We start from the raw sequence: 5,000 nt of genomic DNA, 5'->3' as shown, positions 1-5,000 counted from the left end.
TCAGAAACGGTTCAGGAGCTCACGCTCTGCCCACGCACGTGCGCCCGCCTGCCCCGCACCCCCACAAGCTGCCCGGCCCGAAGCCGTCTGCCTGGGGCTGCCCGCGCGCGCACGCGTATACGGCCGCCCCCCCATCCCGCCAAAGCCGCCCCACCCGCCACGTGCTTCTCCGTGAGACCGGCGGCGCCCCCCCAACACCGCCGCTTGGCCCGCGACGAGCCCGCCCCCCCCCCCCCCCCCCCCCAACCCTCCCGCCACCAGGTTCACCGTGACACCGGCCGCCCCCCCCACCCCCCAGCCCACCCACCCCCCCCCCGCCACCCCCCGCCCCATCCCACCCCCCCACCCCCCGCCCCCGCCACCCCCGGGGTTCGCGAGGAGACCGGCCGCCCCCTACCTCCGGCCCGCTTTCCACCAGCAGCAGCACATTGGCCGCTCCAGGGAAGGAAGGCGGGAGACCTTAGGACCCAGCGGCGTCGCCGCCGCCGCCTCCGTGCCGGGGGGCCCGGAGGGGCCTCCCGCCGGCGGCGGCGATGATGGGTGGCGCGTGTTTTGGACGCTGAGCCCCCGCAGCTGCCGAGTCCCTGCCGCGCCGTGCCCGCGGCCCGGCTCCCCGCCTTCCTCAGTCGGTCGCTCGGCCGCCCGCCCTCCTGCCCGCCTGCTCCGTTCCCGCCCCGGGTTGAAAGCCAAACGAACGCCGAAGGGGTGGGAGGGAGAGCAGCGACGGGGCGGGGGTGTGTGTGTAACAACAGAAACCGCTCCCCACCAACACCACCCCCCCACCACCCCCCCCCCCCCCCCGCCCCCCCACCGCCGCAACGAGCTCTGTCGACCCCCCTGCCGACCCCCCCCCAACCCCCACCCCTCCCGCCACCAGGTCCACCGTGACACCGGCCGCCCCCTGCCACCCCCGGGGTTCGCGAGGAGACCGGCCGCCCCCTACCTCCGGCCCGCTTTCCACCAGCAGCAGCACATTGGCCGCTCCAGGGAAGGAAGGCGGGAGACCTTAGGACCCAGCGGCGTCGCCGCCGCCGCCTCCGTGCCGGGGGGCCCGGAGGGGCCTCCCGCCGGCGGCGGCGATGATGGGTGGCGCGTGTTTTGGACGCTGAGCCCCCGCAGCTGCCGAGTCCCTGCCGCGCCGTGCCCGCGGCCCGGCTCCCCGCCTTCCTCAGTCGGTCGCTCGGCCGCCCGCCCTCCTGCCCGCCTGCTCCGTTCCCGCCGCGGGTTGAAAGCCAAACGAACGCCGAAGGGGTGGGAGGGAGAGCAGCGAGGGCGGGTGGTGGTGGTGGTGGTGGTGGTGTAACAGAAACCGCCCCCGATCCCCCACCCCCCAGCCGTAGTGCTCCGCGGCGCCGAGGAGGCTGCGGTCGGTTGGCGGCCGCACCCACCGCCCTGCAGCTCCGGAGTTGCAGCGGTGGGGCGGGGACCAACGGCTCTTCGGGCGCGCGGGCGACGGTGGGGGTCGGGGGGCTGGGGGGGGTGGGGGGCTGGGGGTGTCTGTGTGTGTGCGCGTGCGTGCGTGCGTGTGTGTGTGTGTGTGTGTCTGTGTCTGTGTGTGCGTGTGTGTGTGTGCGCGCCTGTGTCTCTCTCTCGCGCGCGCGCGCTCTCTCTCTCTCTCTCTCTCTCTCTCTCTCTCTGTGTCTCTGCGTGTGTGTCCGAGCTCGTGTGTGTCGCGGCGGGGGGGGGGGGGGGGGGGGAACAAACAACAAAACAACAATCCGAACAACACACACACACACACACACACGCGCGCACACACCCCCACACCCCCTATTCCCACACATAAAGCCCGGGAGCCCCCTTCCCACCCCCCCACCCCAACCCCGTCGAAAAAAACCTAAACGCGAATGCCAGCGAGCGCCTGGCAACGCCGGGACCCGGACCCGGACCCGGACCCGGACCCGGACCCGGTGAAGGGCGCCCGGTGCCCACGCCTCTGCGGCACAGCGAAAGGCGGGGGGAAAGAAACAAAATAAAAACACACACACGCACCCCCACCCCCCCCCCCACCCCCCCTCCCCCGAGACTAAAGCTAAACCCACGCTGCGAAACCAAAAGCTGAAGCCGAGGACCGCCCGGCAGCGCCGGGACCCCGACCCGGCGAAAAGCGCCCGGTTCCCGATGCGAACTCGCTCCAGCGAGACGGGCGTCTCCGTTGGGGGTGAGGTGCGGGGAACGTCGCCGCTTCTGCCGGGTCCCCTGGCAGCCGCGGGAAGCGGGGGGGGGGAGTGGCGGGCGGCGCCGTGCGGCGCGGAGTGGCGCGGCGCAGAGGGGCTGACTGGCGGCCGAGGGGGCGGGCAGCGAATGATGCCAGCGACTGCATGGCAGCCAACGGGTCGGGGCGGGGGGGTGGGGGGGCTGGTGCTGCGTGCACATGAGAGCGCGGCGGGGCGCGGGGGTGCGGGGGTGCGTTAAGAAAAAAAATTTCCCTTTTCATTTATTTTTTTTCGGATTTCATTGGCATCTATCGAAACAAAAATGTCTCGCACGACGCGGCCGCCAGGTCTACCCGCCTCCGGGGCGTGAAGCGGCCGACAGGTCTGCCCGCCTCCGGGGCGTGAGGCGGCCGTCAGGTCTACCCGCCTCCGCGGCGTGAGGCGGCCGTCAGGTCTACCCGCCTCCGCGGCGTGTGGCGGCCGTCAGGTCTACCCGCCTCCGGGGCGTGTGGCGGCCGTCAGGTCTACCCGCCTCCGGGGCGTGAGGCGGCCGTCAGGTCTACCCGCCTCCGGGGCGTGTGGCGGCCGTCAGGTCTACCCGCCTCCGGGGCGTGTGGCGGCCGTCAGGTCTACCCGCCTCCGGGGCGTGAGGCGGCCGTCAGGTCTACCCGCCTCCGCGGCGTGAGGCGGCCGTCAGGTCTACCCGCCTCCGGGGCGTGAGGCGGCCGTCAGGTCTACCCGCCTCCGGGGCGTGAGGCGGCCGTCAGGTCTACCCGCCTCCGGGGCGTGTGGCGGCCGTCAGGTCTACCCGCCTCCGGGGCGCGAGGCGGCCGTCAGGTCTACCCGCCTCCGGGGCGCGACGCGGCCGTCAGGTCTACCCGCCTCCGGGGCGTGAGGCGGCCGTCAGGTCTACCCGCCTCCGGGGCGTGAGGCGGCCGTCAGGTCTACCCGCTTCCGCGGCGTGAGGCGGCCGTCAGGTCTACCCGCCTCCGGGGCGTGAGGCGGCCGTCAGGTCTACCCGCCTCCGGGGCGTGAGGCGGCCGTCAGGTCTACCCGCTTCCGGGGCGTGAGGCGGCCGTCAGGTCTACCCGCCTCCGGGGCGTGAGGCGGCCGTCAGGTCTACCCGCTTCCGGGGCGTGAGGCGGCCGTCAGGTCTACCCGCCTCCGGGGCGTGTGGCGGCCGTCAGGTCTACCCGCCTCCGCGGCGTGTGGCGGCCGTCAGGTCTACCCGCTTCCGGGGCGTGAGGCGGCCGTCAGGTCTACCCGCCTCCGCGGCGTGAGGCGGCCGTCAGGTCTACCCGCCTCCGGGGCGTGAGGCGGCCGTCAGGTCTACCCGCCTCCGGGGCGTGAGGCGGCCGTCAGGTCTACCCGCCTCCGGGGCGTGTGGCGGCCGTCAGGTCTACCCGCCTCCGGGGCGCGAGGCGGCCGTCAGGTCTACCCGCCTCCGGGGCGCGACGCGGCCGTCAGGTCTACCCGCCTCCGGGGCGTGAGGCGGCCGTCAGGTCTACCCGCCTCCGGGGCGTGAGGCGGCCGTCAGGTCTACCCGCTTCCGCGGCGTGAGGCGGCCGTCAGGTCTACCCGCCTCCGGGGCGTGAGGCGGCCGTCAGGTCTACCCGCCTCCGGGGCGTGAGGCGGCCGTCAGGTCTACCCGCTTCCGGGGCGTGAGGCGGCCGTCAGGTCTACCCGCCTCCGGGGCGTGAGGCGGCCGTCAGGTCTACCCGCTTCCGGGGCGTGAGGCGGCCGTCAGGTCTACCCGCCTCCGGGGCGTGTGGCGGCCGTCAGGTCTACCCGCCTCCGCGGCGTGTGGCGGCCGTCAGGTCTACCCGCTTCCGGGGCGTGAGGCGGCCGTCAGGTCTACCCGCCTCCGGGGCGTGAGGCGGCCGTCAGGTCTACCCACCTCCGAGGCGACCGGCGGTGGCCGCTAGGTGTACCCGGCTCCACGTTGCCGGCGGCCGGCTCAGCGTCCGTAGAAAGGGCTGCCAGGTCTACCCGGCTCCGTCGGGACTTAGAGCGCGGGCAGACCTGTTGGCTCCGGCAGTTCCTCCAAGGGGTCGCTGTTTCGCGCTGCCTCCAGTTAGGTCATCGTAAGAGGCGGCGTCTCTGCAGCGCCTCCCCCGCTGGCAGGCAGACACTGCCTTTAAGCGCCCCTTTCCGGCGCGGACCCATATTCTCCTTATATAGGGGCACGAGGCGTCTCTGCTCCAGACAAGCGCCACCGAGCGAGGGCACGCGGCTTAGCCGGCCAAGTGGAATGCTGGGCGGCCGCAGACGGTGGTTTCCCCCGGGGAATTGGGCACGGTTCTCAAGCCGGTGCTCTGTCAGGCGAGCGTGCACGGAACCGAGAGCACCCAGAGAGATGCCGAACGGCACGAAGCCGGGCGGCGTTGGGGCGGTCGCTGCCGAGTGGTGAGAAAAGGACGGGCAGAGGTGCACGGGAGAGGCCGAAGACCGGTGGCCGGAGGCGGCTGGCGGCACTTGAACGCTGGATACTGGGGGGGGGGAGCCGAGCTGTGAGACTACCGTGGGTGGTTACCCCCGTCCCCCCCCGGTCCCCCGAGAGCCCGATGATGGCGGAGGGGGGGAGCGCCGGTATGTGTGTTGACACAGCGGTGCTCCGTACGGTTCCAGCCCGTCGGGGGCTGTTGCCCAGCTCCTTGAGGGGGCCTTGGGGATGGGAGGAGAGGTGGCGGCGGCGGCACCTGCTCCCTTTGTTTGCCGGCCTTAAGCCGGAGCCCGTGGCATGGGCACGCCACGGTTTTGGCTGGTCGCGGTGGCCGGCAGCTGGATGCAGACGGCCCGGGGGGGGTGTGTCTCGAGCCACCGGTGGGTGGCCCCCCCCCCGGC

The sequence above is a fragment of the Athene noctua genome, unplaced genomic scaffold (genome assembly GCF_965140245.1).
Source record: "Athene noctua unplaced genomic scaffold, bAthNoc1.hap1.1 HAP1_HAP1_scaffold_125, whole genome shotgun sequence".
Classification (NCBI taxonomy): domain Eukaryota; kingdom Metazoa; phylum Chordata; class Aves; order Strigiformes; family Strigidae; genus Athene; species Athene noctua.
This window is presented reverse-complemented; position numbering follows the sequence as displayed.